The sequence below is a fragment of the Balaenoptera acutorostrata genome, chromosome 4, assembly GCF_949987535.1.
Source record: "Balaenoptera acutorostrata chromosome 4, mBalAcu1.1, whole genome shotgun sequence".
NCBI classification, from domain to species: Eukaryota; Metazoa; Chordata; class Mammalia; order Artiodactyla; family Balaenopteridae; genus Balaenoptera; species Balaenoptera acutorostrata.
Window position 1 is genome coordinate 3,321,906 of NC_080067.1, and position 26,743 is coordinate 3,348,648.

Below are 26,743 nucleotides of genomic sequence, written 5' to 3' on the forward strand. Positions count from 1 at the left end.
ATTTTAAAGAACTACCTCTTGGATTTATTGACCCTACTGTTTTTTGTGCCCCTCACATCTGTAACATAATCTTACAGTGATTCGACTTTAATTTTTATATACTTTTGACTCTGCCACCTCAAAAGTAGTCATTGGTGGTCAGTGATCACTTACTGAGTACCTCCAAGGAACCCCTTCATAGAGTAGTTGGAATCTGTTTTCACTGCAAGGCTGGGAAGTACGGCAGACCATTCTGCCTGGGTTCACCGCCAACCTCCACCACTAATCACCTATGTAACCTCCAAGTTACTTAAACTTTCTGTGCCACAGTTTCCTCATCTGAGTGTGAGGATATGAAGCTCTGAGAACAGTCCCTGGCATGTAGTATGTAGCTTTCAGTTAGCTCTTGTCATTGTTATATTTTAGAATAAACACTGTGATTGTCCTCAAGGTTACAGAGTATAGACAGAGTTGTGAATGGGAAACTCAAAGACAATTGGAACATAATGTGTTTTTATTTGTAATGTTTGGAGGGGTGTCCAGCCTTTAGAAGAACCAGACACTTTGAATAAAGGATACAGCAGGTATTTAAAGAAAAGAAAACAGACCATGAAACTACAGTTAATCTGTTCAAAATCCAAATTGGTGGAAAAACAGCAGTTCCTCACGTGCTTATCCCATCTGTGTGGGTCCTCACATGTCTCCTGATAGCTGGCCAAAAGTCAGAGATAAACGTGTTTTCTTTTCTTTTTTATTTAACTTTTATTGGGGTAGAGTTGATTTACAATGTTGTGTTAGTTTCAGGTGTCCAGCAAAGTGAATCAGTTATACATATACATCTATCCTTTCTTTTTTAGATTCTTTCCCCATATAGGTCATTACAGAATACTGAGCAGAGTTCCCTGTGCTCTACAGCAGGTCCTTATTAGTTGTCTATTTTATATGCAATAGCATGTATATGTCAATCCCAGTCTCCCAATTTATCCCTCTGTCCCCTTTCCCCCCGCTGGTAACCATAGGTTTGTTTTCTACATCTGTGACTTTATTTCTGTTTTTAAGTGTGTTTTCTTGGAGGGGGGGGGGGGCAGCAGCTTAAAGGAATAGGCTCGAGTGTTTAAAAAAAAATTTTTTTTTTTTAATTTTAGGGATTAGTGTTAGATAGGATGTTTCTGTTTGGAGAAGGCTCTCTAGTGATGCAAAATATTTTTGTTTTTTTCTGTCTGGTGTGTGCAGGGTATATACACCTCATACTACCGGCAGCAGAGCAAAGCGTAGCATACCTTTCTCAAGGTGTCATGTAGGCAAGTGAGGGGGTAAATTATCAACACGTGATTCAGGTGTGTATGTAGACGATACTGTGCTTTACGTGTCTTGCCTTGGTTCATTCCATGATACTGTCCTGGAGTGCTGTACTTCCTAGAAAGCTTTCCTAACCTCTGCGACTTGCAACATGTTCCTGCACCTCCCCAAAGGGAGAGGCACCCCTCAGTCAGCCTCCACTGCTTTGGGGATAAAGTTCAAACTCCGGGGCAGGGCACAGAGGGCCCCTCCAGCGGGCCTCTCCCGCTCCTGACCTTCCCTGTGCCTCCCCGTGTTAATCACTGGGAGAGGCGGGAGTCGGAGACGATTCCCACGCCCCGACCCCTGTGCACGCCCCGCCCCCTGTGCACGCCCCGCCCCCTGCAATCCCCTTTCTTCGCCGTGAACAGGACCTGGGAACGTGATGGGATTGTCACTCGCTTAACTACTTTACACAAGACTCCATTTTAGCAGAATGCGGAGAGAGATTCTGCTGCTGGCCTTGAAGAAGCGAACTGCTGTATTGTGGCCGCACGGCAGGGGAGGGCAGCGGGCCTATAGGAGGTGAGAGCGGCCCCCAGCTGGCAGGCGGGTAGGAAAATGCAAACCTCGGTTTTGCAACGCAAGGAACTGAATTGCACCAATAGCCAGTGCACTTGGAAGGGGACCCCAAACCTCAGTTGTTTGCAGCCCCAGGCAACACCTTGATTTCAGCCTGATGAGATCTGAGCAGGGGCCTGAGCTAACCTGACCCGTGGGCTGACCCATGGATAATAAATTGTGTTGCCTTAAGCTACTCAATTGGTGGTAATTTGCTGTGCAGCAATAGAGAAATAATGCAGTTAGCCTTGTCACTTGTTTTCCTTAGGACAGGGGCATTCCATGTGTCCCCATCCAGGGCTCCCGTTGGGCGTCTCTAGACTTGTCATCCTCTTCTCAATGGGAGAAAACAATTTTTAAATTCTGAAATCATATGCTATATTTGGCCTTTGTCTCCTTGGATTATTTTTATTCATAAAACTATTACCAGCTTCATATTCTGCTTTTATATTCTATTAAATGAATGTAAGTGCAAATATCTTATTGAAAATTATTTTACATTCTTCGAAACTCAGCATATCAGAATACATAGCTGAAAGAGTAAACTCATTGTCAAATTTAGACTGGGTCTGGGAACAAGCGTGAATTAAGCTGTGGGAGAACTACAGTGGCTCCTGGGAGGGTAGTCACTAACGGTGGGCTATGAGAATCCCCCCCTTGGCCCTATCATGGTGTTGTTTTATATCAATAATTTTAGTGAGGATATAGATTACATATTTATCAAAGTTGGGGTTGACATGAAGCCTAGAAACACAGCACATACTTTGAGTAACAGAATTAGGATCCAAAGAGATCATTTCAGGTTGAAATGATGATAGGCCAAGTCTAACAAGATGAACTGTAGTTGAGTAGGTGTAAAAGCCTATAGTTAAATTTTAAAAATCTATCTAGAAACTAGGGATGGGGTGAGACAGACAGCATATGCAAAAATATTTAGATGAGTTGTTTACAAGTTGGCATAAATCAGTGGTACATTGGGGCATGTAATGGGGACTGTTTGAATCATGAAGTTAATTTTAAAAACTCTATTAATTGAACTGCCGAGTACAGAACAAGGAGAATAGTCCTCCGTTGCATATGTGGGTCACACCACTGCTGCAGGGTTGGGTAGTTCTGGACACCTCTTTATGGGGTCAGAGACAAACTGGAATTTCTCCAATGGGCAGGAACCAGATGGGTGAGCAGATTTCACTCACATACAACATTGTGGAATAATCTTCGCGTGGATATTTTGCCTGTGGAAGAGAAGTTATCTAAGTGGTAGAACTTCCTTTCCATGGCTTTGGTGAATGGAAGTTACAAGGAAATAGATTTTTGCTTAAATTTAGGAAGTAATCACTAACATGTACAGTAAGCCCCTACATAACAAACCTTCAAGTTGTGAACTTTCAAAGATGCGAACGTGCATTCGCACGTCCCATCACGTAAGTTAGTTCACGTGTCTGGTGTACACTGTCACGTGCGTGCATCCTCTACAAGTGGTTGTGCTTTTGTATGCTGTATTGTACAGTGCTGTAGAGAGTACCATAGTACAGTATCTTTATTTTAAGCCCAGGGTGTCTGGAAGCAAGTGTAAAAGCAGCGGTATATAGCTGATTGCGTTAGTAGGGTACCTAGGCTAACTTTGGTGGACTTACGAACAAATTGGACTTACGAACGCGCTCTCAGAACGGAAACTCGTTCGTATGTAGGGGACTTACTGTACTTAATACCAAAATAGACTGGGCTTCCTTTGGAAGTTACTGAACCCACCTTACCTGAGATGTACAAATAGACGCTGGGGTGGAGGAAAGCAGATCTGTGGAGTCTTTTGCGTGCATTGTCACCATGTGACAGTGATGGACCAAAAGACACCAACATACATAGTTAAAGGCTAGAAAGCTTCATTAAAGGTAGAGTACAGAAACTTAGGTGTATGGTTTTATACAGTCGGAGGTGACACAGCACGTTTCTAGGCAGAAGGTTGGCTCCTCCAGGCTGCCCAAATTCCCCGTGCGAGGGCATCTGCCTGTGAGTTAGGCCACCGACGTGGAATGCAGATTCTTCTAGATGTGAGAAGCTGCCTGTAGCAGGTGCTGTTAGTGTGCCCCCCAGATCCCCTTCACTGGGCCGGTGTGCCCATCCTCCAGGGGCTGCCAGCTCCTCACATCTGCACCCTCCCCTGTAGCATTGCCCCTGGCTGATGACACCTGCCTCACCCAAAGAGGCCTGGGAGGTGGTGGCCCCCATTCCCGGGGGCAGCCCTTGGCCGATGCCTGGCTGACACAGAGCTGGGCCCGCGCAGTCCCCTGGTCTGTGTGCAGGACGACCTCTGAGGAGCGATTCAGGCTGCAGAGCTCCTGGTGGGTCAGGCTGACTTGCCCTGACCCACATCTTCACTGCTTTTCCCTCTGCCCCATCACACCTCCCTCACTCCCTCAGATGTTCTCCTAAGAGCCCTGACTTGCACGGGAATTGTCATCTGAGGCTCTGCTTCTAGGGGTGCTTATCCAAGACACCGCCTTTGCCTTTCTTTGGATCATTTGTAACCTCTCGACCCTGTGCACACAGGAGCTTCTGCCTTTTCATCTGCCCTCTTACCCGGTGCTAATAATTCGCCCAAGATATCACTTCCCCAAAGTTCCTGTTCTGGGCATGGGTGAAGAGAAGGTCATTTTGCCAAAAGCATCCCCAGCAGGCTCAGGCTTTCCAGCCTGAGGACCCTCCGGCAACACTGGAAGAGATGCCCTCCGCGGGCCCGCCCCACTGCAACATCTCATCGTATCACTTTGTCCACTGAAGTGCTCCACATGCGTGAGCGTGCACACACACACACACACACACACACACCTTGTCTTGTTCCCTCTCTGAATGGCAGTGCGACCTGACTCTCTAAGGCCGGTGAACAGATCAGAGGCTTCACGCATCTGGCAACGGTGTTCCAGGGGTTATCAGCCGCCGTGTGTTTCTGCCCCTTTGTTCGTCTCTCCAGACATCCTTCCCGTGATGCGCGGATCACCGGCGTCTGGCGTGGCGTGTGGGTGAGGAGGAAAAGCTTGGTGTGAGGAAAGAGGCCCGGTGTGGGAGTCTAGACTGACGTGTGTGATTCCTGACTCTGGACTTAAGCTGACAGCCACGTGACCTTCCAGTCAGTTAGATTTTCTCGTCCCAGTGTCGTTGTATATGAAGTGAGGAAAATGTGCTCACGCACCTGCCTGACAGAAGACCAAGGGAGGTCGTGCATCTGAGGGTGTCTTAGGAAAGTGTAGAGCCCACGACAGACATGAGTCATTCAGATGCTGTATTAAAATGCAGTCCTGCTCATGAAGAGCTTGCAAAATAGTAGGAGAGCTGAGGTATGAACGTAAATAAAAATGATTTAAGGTGGAGATGATCTGTCCCCTGGGAGGGACAGAGTTCTGTAGGAGTTCAGAGGAGGGTGAACCCATTTCCTGTTGAACATTTGTTCTTTGGGTCCAAAAGTATGTTCATCTTCTTCCCTGTATTTCCTTTCCGGCTTTGGCCATGTAGACAGCCGGGCCTTGCATAAATCCAGAGAAAGAACATAGATCTTTCACCCCTTTTTATGCTTAATGGAGAAAAAGGGCCTGGTCCATATATACATATGATTGATGTAGGGACTGAAGCATTTCTTTAGAATTAACCCTTTGCAGTTAGATTTAAGGGTGTTCATTTTCCAGTGGATTTTACTACGCCAGCCAGATGTGAGAATTGGAAATTTTCGATATGGATCTGTTTTTAGTATTGATTAACTGATTGTTTGATCATAATGTGAGCAGGTCCATGTTATTATAATTATACTTACAGTGCCCAGAGCAGCTCAAAGAAGCTGGATAGAGACTGCACTTGATCTTCCAGGCTGCCCATCCTGCGAATAACGGATACTCCAAGCTTGGAATGGCAACCTCAGAGAATCAGTGCTCCAGGGTGGTGTCAGGTGCCTGGGCTGTGGAATGCTTTCCCGATAACTTGTATTCTTCTTATTTCTGACAGCCAGGCTCAGGGTGAAACTAAAAAAATACTAATTGCTCTCATTAATCTTCTAACTTACACAAGCAGATATATTTTTAAAAACTCAGCAAAAGAGAGATGAAGATATATATTTTTAAGGAACCTGACCCGCGAGTTCTGACTCTGCCTTTCTTAGTTCAGCGATGGGTCCAGCCCGTGTTATTGACGCCACGTGTTCAGAAAGGTCGCCCTCCTGACCTGAAGGCCTGAGTGAAGCACCTCCAGGGGTGCCTGGCCTCCTCACCACCCCACACCCCCAGGCCCACGGCGCTGGCCCTTCCTCTCTGTCACCCAGTCTCCTGCCATTCTTCTTCTGCTGCTCTTTCTTCCCTTAGAAAAGCAGCAGCTCTTTTGATGTCCTTTGCATCTTCCTTATGATGAGAAAAGCACAGTCCCCTGTACTTAAACTCCCAGATACTAACATCGCCATTCCAATATCATTCCTTTCTCTTCCTTTTCATCAGGCAGGGATTCGGTTGTTTCCTGACTCACGTTGGGATCAATCCAGTCCCCTTCTCAGTACATCAGGGTCATTTTTATTCTCTCCCCAGCCCTTGCTCTCAAGGGCATATTTTAATGATTATCGTGTGTATAAGCATTTATGTGGTTCTTTGATTTCTCTAGTCACTTAAGCTGTAATTAAATGAACTTATTTACAAAACAGAAATAGACTCACAGACATAGAAAAAACCTACGGTTACCAAAAGGGAAGGGGCGGAGGGATAAATGAGGACATTGGCATTAACATATACACACTACTATGTATAGAACAAACAACAAAGACCTACTGTATAGCATAGGGAATTATATGCAATATCTTGTAATAACCTATAAGGGAAAGGGATCTGAAACAGAATATATATATATATATTTATATAGTTAACTTATATGTATATAAAACTGAATCACTTTGCTGTACACCTGAAACTAACACAACATGGTAAACCCACTGGACTTAAATTAAAAGTTTTTTCCTATTCTTATGAAAGACAATTAATTAGACGGAGGCCTAGCCATCTACTCTTGCGAAGCAGCTTGGGCAGGCTGAGGCGGCGGCCCGCGGAGCAGCTGCGCGCGTGCGCAAGGCTGCCCGCTTTGGTTTCATTGCTGGGCCCACGTGCTCGCTGTTTCCCATCTTGCTTTTCCAGTACGCTGGGGACGTATTCGACCTTCCGTGGTTGAGTGGTTGTGGCTGGAGGCGGGCTCTGCTCCTGGCATCCTGAGACTACGGGAAACCTCCGTCCCCGCGGCTCCTCGAGCGAACGTGGTGAGCTCGGATCTTGCGCAAGGCTCCTGCTAAGCGTAGCGAGTTACCGAGTTAGGGCGAGACGCGGCCCCCCCCCCCCTCCTGCGCAGGCGCGGAGGCCTCGCTGGCTTTCGGTGGGGCGCTGGGCGACCCAGTCCGTCCTTGGCGTTTGTGGGCTCCTCGTACCCTTGCCGCACCGACCAGCGCCCTGCCCTGCTCACTGCTCTACATTTGCTCTCTCTGTGACCCTCTGTGTCCCTCTGCCCACACATTTCCTGTCTCCTTTGCCTCGCTTGGCCTAAGTGGCTCTACTCTCTAGTGTTCTGAGTTTTTCTTCACGTCCCATCCATCCAGTGTCCTAAGTTTAGCGCCTGTGGTTTAAACTTTGCTCTCTACTCTCCCCTCCCCACCTCCCCCTTGTTTCCGATGACTGGCCAGTGATGTCGCCCTGCACCTATGAGCCAAGCTGGAAACCTCCAGGCCATTACGGACTTCTCCCCAACATCCAGGTGTTTCCAGTGAAGGTTGCTCCCATCCAGCGCTTTCCCTGCATCGGCAGGCCAGAGCCCCTATCCCAGGCCTAGGCTACCCCAGCATCCTGGATCCCGCTACCCGATTTTTATTTTTTATTTTCCAAAAAGGCAACCTGAACACGCCCTGTCCCGTATGATAAGTGAACTCTACACGATAAAATTCAGAAACCCAGGAGGGACCTAAGCCCCCTCTCCTGTTACTGTCTGTCCCTCCCCTCTATATGCCAGACACACGAACTTCTTACTATTTTTAGAGGAGGCTTTTCTGCCTTTGTACTATCATTGTTTTTTTCTCCCCAAAATGTACTCCTCATTTTCTCTAGCTAAGATCTATTCTTTCACAATGATTTTATGAAGTTTTCTGGATTTCCTCAGGTTGAAGTAATTGTTCTTCTGTGGGGCGGCTGAATATGGTCCATGTCTCTATCAAGACACCTAACCCAACACTGAGTTTAAAAAAAAAAAAAGAATTCTTTGCATTTGCAGAATAATTTATAGATGGCAAAGCTTTCTCACAGACTTTCTCTCCATGGTGAGTTGGAAAAAGCAGAGATAGGAAAGAGAGGCTGTGTTCCACGGCACTTTGGTGCCTGTTCTATTTTGGTCATTTTTGATGCACATGTCCTGTTATCTACACCTTTAGCAACAAGGAAAGTGTGTCAAACGTCCTGCCACTTTGGAGGATAAGAGCCTGGGCAGAGCACTTGGTGAGAATGGCCAGCCAACTCTGTTCTTGAAAGTGATAGCCTTGAATTAAAGACAGAAGGACCCAGGGGAAATCTATATGGACTCTTAGAACCAGGCTTTTTTGCTAAGAACCTTCTTTGTAAAACACTGAATACCTTTTTAAGGATAAATTTAAGCTAGGAACTGCTCCATCTCTTTTCATCTTTTTTGTTTGTTTGTTTGTTTTAATCATGGAATTAGGTCTGCCTGGTTAATCAGTGCCCAGAGCAAAGGTAATCTAGGGGCAGTTGGCACTAGATAATTCAGCCACTGGCTAGAGGTTCAACCAGAAGAGAGTGAGAGAGGGTGGACTCAGAAAGCATTTATTGAGCTACCTAAAAGAGCATATAATCATTGAACTTTAGAGCTTGAAAGGATCTAGTCTCTACTTATGGCTGAGGAATGACCTGGAGAAGACAAGCACCTGTCAGGACCCGCACCATTAATGGCTGTGAACGCCTGACTCCCATCCAGAACCCTTTCCCAGCCTCATCAATAGACACAAGGGTATAAAGATGCCTTGTGAGGGCAGATAACTAAGGGCACACTAATACAGTTGATTGTGAGACTGAACCTTCATTGGGGGGTAAATTAGGTGGATGATAACAGTAATAGAAGCCAAGAACTTCTTTTTAAAGTAATTTTTATTGGAGTATAATTGCTTTACAATGTTGCGTTAGTTTCTGCTGTACAGCAAAGTGAATCAGCCATACGTATACATACATCTTTTTTAGATTTCTTTCCCATTTAGGTCACCACAGAGCACTGAGTAGAGTTCCCTGTGGGATACAGTAGGTTCTCATTAGTTATCTATTTTATACATAGTAGTGTGTATATGTCAATCCCAATCTCCCAGTTCATCCCACCACCCCCTTCCCCCTTTGAGAAGCCAAGAACTTTTTACTGGGTTATCTCACCGGATCCTCACCAAAACCCTGTGAGAGGATGTATTCATTTCCTATTGTTGCAGTAGCAAGTTTCCGCAAGTTAGTGACTTTAAGTGACACAGATGTATCAGTATGATCTTAGAGTTTGGAGGTCAGAATTCTGAAATGAGTTCCACGGGACTGAAGTCAAGGGGTCTGCACACCTGGTTCCTTCTGTAGGCTCTGCGGAGAGCATCCATTTCCTTGGCTGTTATAGCTTCTAGTGGCCACCTCTTTTCCTTGGCTGACGGCCCCTTCCGCCATCTTCAAAGGACATTATTCCAGTCTCTGCTTCCATCATCACCTCATCTTCTCCTCTGCCTCTGCTTCCCCCTGAATCCCTCTTCTAAGAACCTTTGTGATTATACTGGGCCTTTGTGATTATACTGGGCCTATCAACTAATCCAGGATGATCTCCTCATCATGAAATCCTTCACCTAATCCCATTTACAAAAATATGGTACCATAATCACAGGTCCCAGGGACTAGAATGTGGACATATTGGGGGGGGGGGGTGCATTGTGCAGAGAGGTACTATTCTACAGCTGAGGAAACCGAGGTTCAAAGAGATTAAGTGACTTCCATAGAGTTAGATGGTTACTAAGGACCACAGTCATTCATTCTTTACCGCTATCTCTGGAACTGAATTACAAGGAGGAAAAAATAAATGATATAACTAAGCTCAAGGTACATATGATCTAGTATTATTAGATTTTTAGAGCAAAAATATACTAAGTCTGTGGTCTGCATTATAAAATATAATCCATTATAAGGAAAAAGGTTCTAAGCTTTGTTTTCCTTTTAAAGGATAACATTCTGTAACAGCTCTAGGTAATTCTTGAACTATAATAGGCCATCCTCCAGTTACTCATCCTGCTAGCTGCTGTGAGCTGGTATTTTAATTTTCAAAGCTTCAGTCAGCTTCAATATATTTCTACCCATTAGTAGTGGCCACTCTGTATGCAGAATAAAGCTAAAAATGTTTAAACTTGACAGCATTTCTTTTTCAGTTTTGAGGTCATCTACCTCATTTTTCCAAATCTCTCTCTTCTCACAGTTGAGTGGCTCAAGTTCAAATCTAGTTAGCCATTCATCTGAAATGGATTTTCGACATCCTCCTGTCTACATTAGCTTCCCCTAGAAACTCCCCAGTTTGTCAAATACTTCTCACAAAATATGGTTCCTAGGATTGAAGATGATATGCAGCCATAGTTTAATCATACTGAGTACAGTTGAGATGTTCTTTTCCCTTAATTGGAAAGTGTACTTCTGTAATATTGCCTTATTGACATAGAATAAATGGAAAGTTGGACAGACCAGCCCATTTCCAGAAAGACAGAAAGAAACCATTTTAAGCTGCAGCTTGACTGATAACCCACTTGATATCCAGAGAAAGAAGCAAAACCTTCCTTTTACACCTTGATCACTTGTAAGTGCTACGTGGTCAGCTTTGATGGGGTTAAGAAGGCCTGCTTTCCTTGGGGGGGTGTGTGTGTGTGTGTGTCCTTTCCTTCATTTATTTTAGTTATAAATATTTACATCTTATTACACACACACACACACACACACACACACATAGGCTATGAAACTTAATAATGAAATACATCTCCCATGAAATCATTGCCCAATTTAGGAAGTAGGACATTGCAATATAGTTGATATTGAATATATACAATGTTCCTTGTTCATCCTATCCCCTATCTCCCTCCACTGAGATATACTGTTATAAATTTTATGTTTATCATAAGGAATTTTTAAAAGTTTTATTATGTGTGTATAGCTCCCTAAATAATAAATATTTTAAAATTTTGCTTGTCTGTGGGCTTTATAAAAATAGTAGCATGCCATATATAATTTCCCATAACTTGCTTTTTCATTCACAATTGTATTTCTTAGCTCTATCTATTATGTAAGGCTAGAATTTGCTCATTTACCCTTGCTGTATAATATTCTGTTGTGTGAGCATATCACTTTATTTGTTGTTCTATGGATGGACTCTTGGGTTATTTCCTGTTTAAGGAGTTTATTTCCAGTGATTTGCTATTACAAACAATGCTGCTGTGAATTTTCATGAACAGGCCTCTTGGTGCACATGAGTAAGGGTTTCTCTAGGAATAGAATTGCTGGGTCAGAAGGTAAATGCATTCTTTACTAATTCAAAATTATTTTTTAAAGAAGTTGAACCCATTGACACTCCCTCCAGCACTGTGGTAGAGTTCTTGTTGCTGCACATCCTTGATAACATTTGGTAATGTCAGGCTCTGAAATTTAACCCATCTAAAATGTATTTTATTGTGGTCTGAAAAAGCATTGCCTTGATTTCTAATGAGGTTGAATGTCTTTTCATACTTATTTACCATCGATGTTTCCTTTTTTGTGAAATGCTGTTCATATCAACCACCTATCTCTTAGTTCAGATTTATCAATCTCTTCTTTTATGCCTAGTAATTTTTGAATTTTGCTTAAGAAATCCTTCCATCCCTATTTTATATTTTTTCTAAATGTTTTAAAATTTTACCTTTATATTTAAGTCTACAATGCATCTGGAGTGGATTTTTCTGTTCTATTGCATGAGATAGGGATCCAATTTCATTTTTCTCATATGAAAAACAGTTATACTAGCATAATTTCCCGCCTTGGTCTTCAATGCCAAGGCTTTCATAAATTAAAATTTCGATTATGTGAGACTGCTTTTGGGCTTTCTATTCTATTTCGTTGGACCATCTGTTTCTGTGTGAACACCTCAGGTTTGCTTTCCTTTTCCTCTTTTGTTTTCCATTCTTCTGCCCTCCTCTAAGGATCCTGGGTCTTTCATTCCATAATTCACTTATATCCAAGGTCAGCCAGTTTATTAGGTGCATCCTGATAGATTCCATAGTGTATCAATAACAGAACAAACAGGGCTATCTCTTGCTCATGGTGATATCTCTCATAGCACATGCCAGTATGTTATAAAGTCCCCATCGCCATCAGGATGACCATGGCAAACAGGAGTGAAGGGGGCAAAGAATATGTTCTGTCACTCTTTCTCTAAGATTTCACTATAATTTCTTTTTCATATGTGCCACCGTTATCACTCTGTTGACTCAGTTTTTTTCTTCTAAACAGCTGTCATCCAGGTCTCCCCCAACTCTGCACCCTGTACTTCCTAATTATGTTTTATAATAAATGCAATACTTTATATTTTCCTCTGTAAATTTTATCTAATTCATTTTATCAGATCATTTTATATACATGATTATATTATTTCAACTATTCACAACCATTCAGTGATGATAATCCTCTCTATCTGCATCCACATCAATACAGTTTTTGACAGGAGAAAGCTCAATAGCTCAATTGACGTTGATTAATTAATTCTCAACTGTTCAACTCATCTATTCATTCTTTGTCATTCAGGTCACATCCTACTATCTTACCCCAGGATACCTTACAAGACTTTGTCAAGCATCTTGCTGAAATAGGTATGTGATGCCATTGGTATACTTTGATGTAAATGCACATAAAATATAATTTAACATATTTGTTTTATCATATTGTCAAATAGCACATATCATATATCATGTATTTGTTTATGTCTCCTCCCCAACCCATTGCTACTCTTTATTGATGACCTCATTTCACTTTCTTTCAATAATATTCATAAACCATGTATTGAAGTATAACTTCTAGAATTACAGGTGTTACGGGTATGATATTGTTTCCCACACCCACTTTTCTCCCCTCACTGCCCTCAGGTCCCGCTTTTGATAATCAAGACAAAATTTACTTTTCTCATCTACAACAACGAGAAAAACTTTTTGTTGGTTGCTTGTTTCTCTCCATTACTTCTGAAGATCTAATGCATCTGAGCCTAGAGACTTAAACACAATTGGGTACTCACTTTCCATCTTCTCATTTTTTCAGTCTACTACTAAAATTAACCATTTCAGGTCTCTTCTTTACAGTTTGAGGGTCATTCTTCCTGATAAAAATGACAGAAGCCACAGGGAGAAGGACCGTTTTCCTTCCTCTTTGTCATATGCTAACATTGCACCATCTGGCTCAAGCCAGGGGTCTAGCCCTTCCTGTTCTTCTTGCCCTGAACATAACCAAAGGGCATTTTTACTTACTCAGCATTTTCTTTGCAAGCTTCAGCTCATCCTTGACTCCAGCTTTATTGATTTTATTCTGACATGTGACCATGCTGCTGACATCCAAATTGTGCTAGGGAAGGTGAAAGAAAGCTTGTCAAGACTTAGTGAAGCTGAACCTTAAACAAACACCAATCTTGCTGGTTACACTGGTAATTAATCCTGCTGAGAGCATATTCCCAAAAGAGGATTGGAGGCTAAGAGATGGGTTTGATCACATGAAATAGAGACACCCGTCAACTCTATGCCTGATGCTGCTACCATATGGCGAAGGACATTCTTTACAGTATCTGAAGGATGTCTCTGAAATAACATCTGTGCCTAAGAATAGCAATACTGTCCACTGTGTTGCTTTTCAGTAGCCAATGCCAGACACATAGTAGTACTCAATAGAAATTTGTTTATTGACAAAAATGAGAACAATAAATATTGGAGGAGAGGAAAAAGGATTATTTCCTTCAAGTCACATGAGGGACTAAAGTTGAGAATATGGATTTAATTGTTTATACTGTCTTTGGACTGATTTGACATTTTTCACTTTAAGATTCTGGCCACTTTGATCCACAGGGAAACATTAGTGGTGAAAATATAGAATCTGCTTCTTGGAAAATGCATTGCTTAGACAGATTAAAGACACATAATAAGCTAGAGAAAGTATGCAAATCTTCCTTGTTTGAATGGAAGGGAAAGGAAGCAATGGAAGGAATTAGTGGAAATTTTCAAATCTTAGTCTCTTTCTGATATTTTTGATACAAGCCGCTGGGAGTGAGTCAAGAAGGAAGAAGACTAACAAAGTCTTCTTGGCTAGAGATATTCTAATACTAATGATGCAAGGTCAAAACATCCGCCAAAAAACAACTAATATTTTCTCTTGAATATTAGTAATTAAAACTGTTTTAATACTCTCAGTTATTCTCGGTTAAGTTTGCAGAAAAATGTGTATATGTGTGTGCGTGTATAGGTGAAGAGAGAGAAAGAAAGAAAGAATCATTTTTCTTTTCCTAGGGTTCAATAGTTTAATATACAGTGTAGTCCAGGGCTTTGCAGAAATGAGCTTGTTTAACAACTCCTGGTACTGCGTGTAGTAATCTCTAAGTTTGCTCAAGTCCTTTTGGAAATAGGCATGGCGGAAATGATAGATTGCTAATCAATTCCCTGTGTATTTGTATTGATTCTATATCTCACTATTCACACTTGCTTAAACATTCATTCAAATCGAGACCCTTTTTTGGTTAAAAAAAAAAGTACGCAATGATGTGAACTGTCTTAACTGGTGACTAGCTGGATGGGAGAGGTTTTCCTCAGCCACAGATCCAACTTCAGTTCAGGGTTTGCTATTTTTAATCACAGAACTTTGAAACTTAATTCAGTTAAAGAGGGAGGAAGTTGTCAGGGGAGGGTAGCTAAAAGTTCATGCTAAATTTACTTAGAACCAGATTGCGTTCATTAATATTTATACGTCTCTGGTTGGGAAGGGCGATTACGCTCCTTTAAAAACACTGGGTATTCATTATCCGCGTATCGCGTGGCCTTCTGATCAGGGAAGGTGGGTTTTTCATTGTGCGATCAGTGGAGATACAGATGGAAACCATCTGGTGCCTCATCCCTTGTCTGTCAAAGCCTCGTCTTGTCTCTCACATGTCAACGATGAATGGAAGGATTTCAATCTCGAGCTGAACAATGCAGCTCGAATCCCTCAGCTAGCCAAGGGGTTCTTGGCAAGCGTTGATGGGCTTAATATTTTAAAGAAACCAGCAATCATTTTAATTCATTAGTTGAGGCCTGTTGTTCTAGGCAGTGTTTTTGATTTGTATTTTGGGCATTGGCTTTGTTTTTGACTCACAAGCGTATTCCATATGGACATATTTTCTTTTACACAGTGTAACTCGTGGGGACAAAAGTGGGAGTTTTATCAGATAAAATGACCAAAATGCTGAGAGTTCTTTTAATCATCTTCTGTATTGATTATGATTCATATTAAGAGTTACCAAAATTTTCCTTGTTAGCTAAGAGCATAAAGCAGAGAACACAGAATTTAATTAACCTAACTATAGACAATACATCTAAAAATCCATGCATTTCCTATCTCAATTCCTTTGAGATAGGAAACTTGGTGCAGAGCTGTCTTAGAGCACCTTGGGTCCACACTCTAGTGGCTGTCTGTCTGTGAAGGTGACTTCCGGGATGGAAGCAAAGTAACCAACCCACATGGTTAGCTTTGACAGTCATACTCTAGCTAGTAAAGAACAGGTTGGTTTTCCTGCATTCCACATTGAGAAGGAAGAGGTGAATCACCAAAAAGCAAGTTGATGTCAGAGCCTTATTCAGAAACTCATTTCCAGGGTACATCCTGGGGTTGGTAGAGATTCAGCCAAACTCTTTACACCTGCCAAGACTGTGGTGGCCTTTACAGCAGTTATAAGCCCACCACTGACATGAGTGTGGAGAGTGGACATATGTATACATATAACTGATTCACTTTGCGGTACAGCAGAAGCGAACACAACATTATAAAGCAACTATACTCCAATTTAAAAAAAAATTCATAAGCTTGAAAAAAAAGATTGTGCATTTCACTATATGTAAATTTTACCTTAAAAAGTAAATAAACAGTTCATAATATGCAAAAAAGAAAAAAGAGAGAACACGTAACAGGCAAATTCTTTTATTTATTGTAATGATTGTTGTGTTGATACATAGTGCTTATTACCTGCCAGGTACTGTTCTACAATGCTATATAGACTTTCATTCATTTAATCCTTGCAACCACTCCAATAGGTAAATTCTATTATTACCCTCATTTTACAGATGAGGAAACTGAAGCCCGAAGAGATTAAGAACTTGCCCAAACTCCATAGCTTTTAAGTGGCAGCGTAGGGATTCAAATCCAGATAGCCACTCTCCAAAATCTGTGTGCATATCCTGCAAACTGTCTCTCACAGTCACCATCGGAGGTAGAGGTCATTCTTGTTATTTCTGTTTCAAAGATGAGGAAACTAAAGCACGTCCTTAGTCTAGGACATATAACTCGTAGCTGTGGAGCCAGGACTCAGACTTTCTGAATCCCATTCTCTTTATACAATGGAAAATTTCGAACAATCATTATGAGACACCACAAGGAACTCAATCATTAGAGAAGTACTGTATCTGTTCAGGGTAGTACAGTCTTAGGAAAAGGAAATATACTGATTCTTTACAGATTTACAATAATGTAATTCAACCAAATGATTATAGTTTATTTTCGATGAACATGGAATTGAAATTAACTCATTCTGATACTACTCAATTGAGTGTTTCCTCTATTTTTCTTGCCTCCAAATGTTGGTGAACGTAATCCTTAGTACGTAAAAAACTTTTTCAATTCAATAGGAAGAAAACTGAATAGTCACATTTTTTAAAGAATGGACAAAGAATGAAAATAAATACAAGTGGGCTATAAATTTTTTTAAATGACAAAAAGATTTAACCTCATTAAAGAGTAGTAGGAACTCATCCTGGTACTAAAGTGGCACAGATTAAATAAAGTGGTGATATATAGCATCACTCTATGGTGCAAGGGAATTGGCTAAGGATGCTTTTGTTTAAAGGACAATTTTTCAATGTGTATCAATAGCCTTAAAGGGTATACACACTTTGATCTATGAATACTGCTTCTAGGGACTGATGCCAAGAATGGCATCATGAATGTGAACAAAGACTTTTGTTAGGACTTCCCTGGTGGCGCAGTGGTTAAGAATCCGCCTGCCAATGCAGGGGACACAGGTTTGAGCCCTGGTCCGGGAAGATCCCACATGCCACAGAGCAAATAAGCCCGTGCGCCACGACTACTGAGCCTGCGCTCTAGAGCCCACGAGCCACAACTACTGAGCCTGGTTGCCACAACTACTGAAGCCCATGCGCCTAGAGCCCGTGCTCCGCAACCAGAGAAACCGCCGCAGTGAGAAGCCCGTGCACCGCAATGAAGAGTAGCCCCCGCTCGCTACAACTAGAGAAAGCCCACGCACAGCAATGAAGACCCAACGCAGCCAAAAATACATAAATAAATAAATTTAATTTAAAAAAAAGAATCTGCCTGCCAATGCAGGGGGCACGGGTTTGATCCCTGGTCTGGGAAGATCCCACATGCTGCGGGGCAACTAAGCCCGTGCACCACAACTACTGAGCCCACACGCCACAACTTCTGAAGCCCACACGCTCTGGGGCCCACATGCTGCAACTACTGAAGCCCACGCACCTAGAGCCCGTGCTCTGCAACAAGAGAAGCCCCTGCTCCCCACAGCTAGAGAAAGCCCGCGCAGCAACAAAGACACAGCGCAGCCAAAAAAAAAAGAAAAACGACTTTTTTAATAATCGAAGAAAACATTATTTATAAAAGCAAAAATATGAAACAACTGCTAAAGTTTTGATAAAATATATTTAGCACATTCCTGTGATGGAATAAAGGCAACTTTAAAAATATGATGTCTAAAAATATTTAGTAATACAGTAGGATGTAAAAGATGTAAGTGAAAAAGCAGGTTAAGAAGGTTATAAAACAATGTGTACAATACAATCATTTTTTTATGAAAAGCAAATTGATATCAAAATGTTAATAATGTTCTTTCAAAGTAGCAGTGGAGTTATTTTTATTCTTTATGCTTTTCCTTTCTGTTACAACAAAAAGTGAATTAAAAATCAGAAATAAAATAATACCTTTTAACTTTAAAAAAATTTTTCTACTAGAATTTTATAATCCTGTAAAAAATGCGATGTTAATGAATGTAAGAAGGGCTCTAGATTTATGGACATTTAATGAGGTATCGAGGCACAATGACGGGACATGGAGTCAATTAGCCCTTTTAATTTGTATCACATAGCACAGCGGTTCTCATGAGGACCACTTTCTGATTCAGGAGGTGTGGATGAGGGCCAGAAATGTTCATGTCCGAGAAGTACACCAGGGCCCAAACTGTTTCAACCATGTTCTCAATCACAGCTGGATGTCAGAATCCCTTAAAGAGCATTAAAAAACCCAGAACAATTAGGTCAAACCTCTGGGTCTTGGGCTGGAAGGACTCCAGGTGCTTCTAGCAGTTGGCCAGGGCTGAGAACCACTGCTGCCACCGCGCTTCCAAGCCACCATTTTCATCCTGTATTAACTTCAGAAACTGAAAAGCTGAAGCCCTCTGTCTGCAATGAACTGAACTATAAAGACTTTGAAGATCCTTAGTCACCAAGCAGGTAGTTTTAGTGGAGTGATTCTCCATCCACATTCTTAATATATCCCTGGAAAGCACGTTTACAAAATTTCTCTATTTAAATATCTTGTCTTCTGCTGGATTGGAGTAGAGAATTTTCCTCTGAGAACTTTTGTTGCGAAGTAAATAAAGGTTTTCTTGGAGTAGGCCATATATACCTCGGTGTTCATTCTGTTCTTTTTTTTCTTCTTTTTTAAAAAATTTTTATCTTATATTGGAGTATAGCTGATTTACAATGTGTTAGTTTCAGGTGTACAGCAGAGTGATTCAGTTATACATGTACATATATCCATTCTTTTTCAAATTCTTTTCCCATAGAGAATATTGAGTAGAGTTCCCTGTGCTGTATAGTAGGTCCTTGTTGATTATCTATTCTGTATATAGTAGTGTGTATCTGTTAATCTCAAACTCCTAATTTATCCCTCCCCCCCACCTTTCCCCTTGGGTAACCATACGTTTGGTTTTGGGGGGTTTTTTAGTTTGTTTTTTTTTAATATAAGTGTTTATTTATTTGCCATACCACACAGCATGCAATGCAGGATCCTAGTTCCCTGACCAGGGATGGAACCCATGCCCCCTGCAGTGGAAATGCAGAGTCTTAACCACTGGACTGCCAGGGAAGTCCCTTAAGTTTGTGTTTTCATGTCTGTGATTCTTTTCTTTTACAATGAAATCAGATTCAATCAACAGATTGTCCTGAAAAGCACTGATGAACATAAAATTACCCAGAATCATGCTTGATACGCTACACTGGGTACAGTACACAGTTATATACCACTAGGACATACCTCCTTGGAAACGGTAGGGCTAACCCAGTATTACCTGTCAGCTTTACATACAAAGCAAGAGTCTGACCCATGGATGAACACTGATACTTGGAAGTCAGCAATGGGTACTGAAGTGCATTGAATCGGTTCCAACCTCTGAATACATTGTGCTCCAAATGTGTCTTATAGGTTAATTCTTGAGAACACAGAATTTACTTGCCTGTGGAAATAATGGTTGTTAAGTCCCCTTTTTCAAAACTCAAAGCTGGGGCGACAGGAACCAGGCAAACTGGTAGCAGAGTAGGTTTTTCTCATCACCCTCCCTTTCTTTACCTCCTAAGTGTTCTCTCTTCTACTGCAGATGACTCCTCCCCAGCTGTGTCAGTCATTTATTGCTTTATAACAAACCACCCCACAACTCAGTGGCTTCAGATAAAAACGGTTTGCTATTTCTCACAATTCTGTGGGTCAGGACTTCAGGTAGGGTTGTCTGGGCAGTTTTCTTGCTCCATTTGGCATTGGCTGGGGATCACTCATTCAGCCTATTCAACTGTGGCCGGGCTGGGCTAGAATCTCCAAGAAGCTTTTACTCAAATGTGGGTGACCTGGTGTTTCTCCTGGGGCCTTGCCACACAGCTAGTTTGGATGTCCTTACAGTGTAAAGGTGTGAGGGGGCTCAGAACTCTCACATGGAAGCTGGCTTCCAAGAAGAAGAAGCAGAAGTTTCCAGTCCTCTTAAGTCTTGGACTAAGAAATCCCGGGACCCAGCATATCACTTCTTCCATGTTCTATTGGTCAAAGCAAGTTACAAGGCTGCCCAAATGTAAAAGGGAGGAGAAGTGCATCCTACCTTCAATGGAGGAGTGGCGTGTGCTTATAGGGAAGGAAAACATTGGTGGCCATCTTTGGAGATGGTCTTCTGTACCATCCCTGTTGGATTCTGGAGGAGGTTGGGATGTGAGGTCCTAACTCTTCAAAGTAAGACCCACCAATGTGGTCATGTCCCCAAAGCCCAGGGGCATCCAGAGATGCAAAAATTCCTCAGCAGCAGCTAAAAGAATGCTGAATTCATGCCTATCCCTCTTTTAGCTCCTGTTTTATCATTAAAAAGTCAGGAATCTCAGTTTGCATCTGGGAAGGAAATGGAGGAAAGTGGCCATATCAACGTTAGTTTCAGCTGTACGCGAAACCCCAAATAACAGTGAAGTAAACAGAAGTTTATTTATTTCTCCTGTGAAGTTCAGAGGCAGGCCCTGAAGTGCTGGCATAGTTTCTTTAAACCCACTACTCCACCCTCAAAACGAAATTGGAAAAATGGCAACTCTTCCATAACTACTGCACAGATCAAACCCATATCCTTAATTCAGAATATCCTAATTCCTCACTCGTGGGTCTTTGACTCTGGGCAGTTATCCATCCATGCCACCAAATTTCCTGAATGTCCACTTTTTATGGAAATGATGCTAGCATAGCATACAGACTTCGTGAACAATTACAGATAGACAGAATTTCAAGCCTTATAAAATTTTCCAAGCCCCCCCCCCCAAAGCTACGGGGTTTCTCTTCATTTCTCAGGGTGTGAGTCACAAAATATTTGCATCAGATTTGCCTAGTGAGCGTGTTTAACGTACAGATTACTGGGCCCCATCCAAGACTTTCTAAATCAAATTCTTTACCCAGGAATCTGCATTTTCACAAGTGTCCTCAGTGATTGTGTGTGTGTGTGTGTGTGTGTGTGTGTGTGTTTAGAGAATCATTGCCATATAACATTGGGTAATTTTTTAAGACTTGCAGTATTTTCATTTAGCACATCATGATCTCAACTAAGAAGCCACTTTGCAAAAGGTGCTACAAAGAGGGTTATAAATACGTGGTTTAAGGAAATTCTTCAGTGTTCAGTGCGGGCGGGATCTAAATACATAAAACTTAAGGGCAAATAAAGCCTTTTAAAAAAAGTTTCATAGTCGTATCTTAACCAAGTAACGCTAGATATGGTCACAGAAAAATCCTTTTTTTCATCTGCATATCTTTGGTGTGTGTGTGTGTGTGTGTACACATAAATGTGCAAACCATGAAAAGGGAACAGGGTTGCAGGAGACTACAACAAAGATTGAAGGGTAGCATCTACCCTAAGAACAGCCAACTTCTGGGAGATAATTAGACAAGTTGGCATGGGCTCGAACAAGGAAGAAAAGGGAAAGAATAGGACAAACGTTTAATGACCTTGAGAACACGAACTCCCCCTCAGACAGTCACACGACAGCTGGACAGTATTGGCTTTGGACCAGGCAACCCAAGTGTGAATCTGCCTCAGTCACTTACCCAGTCCTGTGGTTACACGTAAATTACTTAATCCCTCTAGATCCCCATTTCTTCATCTGTGAAACTGGATGATGAAAGAACCAACATAATCAGTGACACAAGTGCTGGGGAGAGTTAGCAAGGAAAACAGCAGGAGATGTTGGCATGAGATGGGCACTCAGTGGCACCCATGGGAGAGGGGCCAAAGCTAAAAAGACTCTCTCTTTTGAAATGTAGCTAATCAATATTGCTATTTTTAATTCATATTAAATATTGCATATTTAATTCAAGAGTGACCAAAACCAAGGCCACCCGTGCTTTTAGAGTTTCTAGCCGTAGAAGGATGGTGAGCCAAGAGTTAGAATATTTGTAGGTAGAAGAAAACTTCAAGAGGAGCTAATAACTGAAGACCATCATTTTGACTTTTTAATTTCTAAGAAATAAATGACAGATCATTGGTGATATTGCTCTAGTTTTCTATACTAGCAAGTTATTTTTTGCTGGTTGCAATCAGAACATCTGAGGATGACACTAATTCACTCAAGAAATTATTCTAACTCAATGGGACATGACCTCAATTTCACCCAATTACATTTTAGATCCTAGAGGAGCCCTAGGAGATAATTTAGGCCTATTTTATAAATATTTATTGTTAAACCAGGAAGAAGTGACTCGCCCAAGGCAGGTGGTGTCTTCGTGATTCGATCAATGTTCCTTCTCCTCTGCCAAAATACTTTGGCCAGGGATTCTGGACCAGCCCTTTCTTTCTTTTTTTTTGAATTGAAGTATAGTTGATTTATAGCATTGTGCCAATCTCTGCTGTACAACGAAGTGACTCAGTTATACACATATAAACAGTCTTTTCTTTAAATATTCTTTTCCATTATGGTTTATCATAGGATATTGAATAGAGTTCCCTGTGCTATACATCTTGTTGTTTATCCATCCTATGTATCATAGTTTATATCTGCTCATCCCAAACTCCCAGTCATTTCCTTCCCCACCCCCTCCCCCTTGGCAGCCACAAGTCTGTTCTTTATGTCTGTGAGTCTGTTTCCGTTTTGTAGATAAGCTCATTTGTGTCATATTTTAGATTTCACATATAAGTGATATCATATGGTATTTGTCTTTTTCTTTCTGACTTACTTCACTTAGTATGATAATCTCTAGTTGCATCCATGTTGCTGCAAATGGCATTATTTCGTTCTTTTTTATGGCTGAGTAGTTTTCCATTGTATATATGTACCACATCTTCTTTATCCATTCATCTGTCAATGGACATTTAGGTTGTTTCCATGTCCTGGCTATTGTGAATAGTGCTGCTGTGAACATAGGGGTGCATGTATCTTTTCGAATTAGAGTTTTGTCCAGATATATGCCCAGGAGTGGGATTGTGGACCAGCCCTTTCTTAATCACCAGTAATAAGTGCCTACAACTGTGCTATGTTTAGGGGCCACTGCTTTGAACAGCACAGACATGGTTAAGCTCTCAGATTGCTCACCAGCTAGGAAGACCCACTGAACAATTCACTGAATTTTAGCCAAAAGGATTATGGGAGAGTATAACAAAAGAATGTCAAGGAAGACTTCCCTGTTGAGCTGAGCCTTAAATGAAAAGGTAATTGGTCAATAAGAAGCAGGAAGGGAGGGAAGATTTAATAGTATGAAGCAAGGGAGATGTAATGGGAGTAACCAAAGAACCTGGAGGTCCTGAAAAGCCAGTGGGGCAGGAAAAGAGAGAGAGGGGAAAAGTAGGGCAAGGTGAGATCAGAGACGTAGGCAGGAGCCGTGTTGAGAACAGGGACTCTATCTAAAGGGTTAGAGAGAGTCACTGAAGGGTGTTAAACAGGTAAGAGACCACGCATGCGATCAGCATGTCTGAGCACTGACTGCAGAGTGGAGAGGGTTGTGGGTGGAAGGAGGCTCACAGGGGTGCCAGTGGGTAAGAACAGGCAGGAATCGGGTATGCTTTGTGCCATGTGATTTACTTAGCAGAGCTTTGTTTCATTAGGGGATTATTAACATTATTTTTTAAAATAAATTTTTTTACTGGGTAAAAACAATACATACTTATTGTAGAAAATCTGGAAAATAAAGGAAACATAGAAGAACAAAATCACCCCAAATTCCACAATTCAAGTCAAGTAGCTTTTTATACTTTGGGAATATTTCTTTTCCAGTCTTTCTTTCCTAAGTTCATTTTTAATATATGTAATATATATTTTATATATATATATATATATATATATAATATCACACCAAGATAAAAAGTTTATATACCATTTTTACAAAAATATTGTTAGCATTTTTGAGTGCTCATTGTATGCAAGATTCTGAACAGAGTGCTTTTCCAATACTACCACAATTTAATCCTCGAAGTAACCTTATGAGGTGGGGTCTATTATTGTCCCCTTTTATAGATGAAGAAACGGAGGCTTAGACAGATTAAGCCACTTTTTAAACAGCTTTACTGAGGTGTAATTGACGTACCATGAGCTGCATGTATTTAAAGTCTACAATTTGATAATATCTGACATAGGTATATACCTGGAAATCTTCACCATAGTCAAGATGATGAACTTAAATGTCACCCCAAAGTTTTCTCTTCTCCCTTAATTATCCCTTCTCCCCACTGCCCTCATCCCTAGGCAGCCATAGATCTGCTTTCTGTCACTATAGGTTAGTTTGACTTTTCTAGAATTGTGGACTCATACAGTATGTATCATGTTTATTGTGTGGCTTCTTTCACTCAGCATAATTATTTGAGATTAATCCCTGTTGTTATATGTACCAATAGTTCATTGATTTTTATGGCTGAGTGGTATTCCATTGTATGGATACCACAATTTGTTTATCCATTCACCTGCTGATGAATATTTGACTGTTTCCAGTTTTTGACCTTTACAAATAAAACATCTATGAGCATTAGTATACAAATCTTTGTATGGGTATATGTCTTCATTTTTCTTGGGTAAATACCTAAGAATGGAATGGCTAAGTCATAGGGTAGGTATATTCAGAATACAGAAAGAACACTGAAAACCCAATAATAAGAAAACAAGTAACCCAAAATAAAAGTAGGCAAAAGTTGTAAATGTACACTTCACCAAAGAAGATATACAGATGGCAAATAAACACATGAAAAGATGCTCAACGTTATTAGTCATTAAAGAAATGCGAGTTAAAATCATAGTGAGATACCACTATACTCTGATCAGAATGGCTAAAGTGAAGAAGACTGACCATTCCCAGTCTTGGTGTCTCCCATACTCTGCTGGTGGAAATGTAAAATGGTACAAACCCTTTAGAAAACTGTTTGGTAGTTTCTTAAAAGGTTAAGTGTAAACTTACTGTATAAGTTTCCTATGGCTGCTGTAACAAATTACTATAAATTTGATGGATTAAAATAGCAGAAATTTATTCTAAGTTCTGGAGGTCAGAAGTCCAAAACCAAGGTGTCAGCAGGGCTGTGCTCCCTTCAGAGGCTCTAGGGAGATTCTGTTGTTTGCCTCTACTGGTTCCTGGTGGTTGCCAGCATTCCTTGGCTTGAGGCTGCATCATCCCAGTTTCTGGTTCCATCGTCACACCACCTTGCCCTCTTCTCGGTGTCTGTATCCAAACTCCCTCTGTCTCCTCTTATAGGGAAACGTGATGATATTTAAGGTCCACCTACATAATCCAGGATATTCTCTCCCTCTCAGGATCCTTAATTTAAGCATATCCCATATGTGATAATATCTACAGGTTCTGGAGATTAGGACATGCACATATCTTTTGGAGGACTAACATTCAGCCCACTACACCTACCATAAGCAAATTTTTAACCTCATGTTGTAACACAAGTGGGTTCTCATTTTATTAAAATTCTTTGTAAATATCTTTTCACATTTTCACAAAATATTTTCCACGTCAGTGAATGGATGCATCACAGTGAACCATCACTTCAACTATTGAACATTAAGGAGATTCAGAAGAAATTCTTTATTTAAAATAATACTGCAGCAAACAGTGTAAAGCTGTTTTTCTCTATATTTTGAGAATTTTCCCCCTCTTACTCTTCATAAATGAGTTCTGTGGGCCAAAAACTGTGAATATGAACTTATTTGTTTATCTTCTAGAAGGGTAGTACCAAGTTATATTCTATATAGAATATAAGAAAGCCTCTTTAACCGCTCCTTCCTATTTAAAGTAAAAAAAATTTTTTTTGCAAACTGATAAGTAGAAAATGGTATCTTATTTTAATTTATATTTCTAATGAAATGAGATGTTTTCCTGTATTTTTTTAACTTTCTAAAATGTTCTGTCTTCTGCTCCATTGTCAATTTGATAATGCTTTTTTTAAAATGATCTTATATGAACTCTATATAGTTAAAAATAGTGACACTTTAAAATTTGTGTTACGAATGTCTTTCTGAGTCTGTGGTTTGCTTTTGAATTTTGACAAGTTTTGATTTTGAGGGGTTTTAACAAACAAAAGGGTAAAATTATGTTACATAGGGACATTTTCCTTTGTATTTCTCCTACTGTGGCATTTTGAGAACATTTGAGAATTTGAGAAAATTGTCCCACATTCAGAGAGCAGATAACTATTCATCCAATTTTCTCCTAGTTTTTTAAATCCATCTGTACTTTTATTCTGATATATGAAGAGAAGTTGAGACAGTAACTAAGTTTTTCTCAACTCCTAAATAATTATCTCAAAATCACTTTTACTGAATAATCCATCTCTTTATTGTTGATTTGTCTTCTTTATAATTTTTAAAGGTTCTCATATCAACTAGAGTCTGTTTGGAGGACATTTATTCTATATTCTATTCCATTCAACAATTTTTGGCCAATACAGGAGATTTATATTAAAATTTTAAGATATATTTTAATATCTAGGCAAATATCTAGGCAAATCAAGTTATATTTGTCTCTAATCAGAGAAGACTTTTGCTTAAATACAATGCTGTCATTGCATGTTATAAAAGCAAACAGGCTAG

The 26,743-nt window shown here is 40.8% G+C and overlaps 1 protein-coding gene across 16 annotated transcripts in view; it reads left to right on the forward strand.

Annotated features, from left to right (window-relative positions):
- Positions 1 to 26,743, forward strand: part of THRB (thyroid hormone receptor beta) — a 386,038-nt gene that overhangs the window by 53,979 nt on the left and 305,316 nt on the right. For 11 of the 16 annotated variants that reach the window (XM_057545136.1, XM_007173862.2, XM_007173859.3 and 8 more), the window contains one exon: positions 12,720 to 12,784. The exons of 3 other annotated variants lie outside the window; for them this stretch is intronic. The gene's annotated coding sequence lies outside the window, so the exon portion shown is untranslated. Of the gene's footprint in view, positions 1 to 1,822; positions 1,843 to 7,049; positions 7,157 to 12,719; positions 12,785 to 26,743 lie in introns of those variants that run through there. 2 more of the 16 variants (XM_007173863.2, XM_007173861.3) reach the window with 2 other exon arrangements.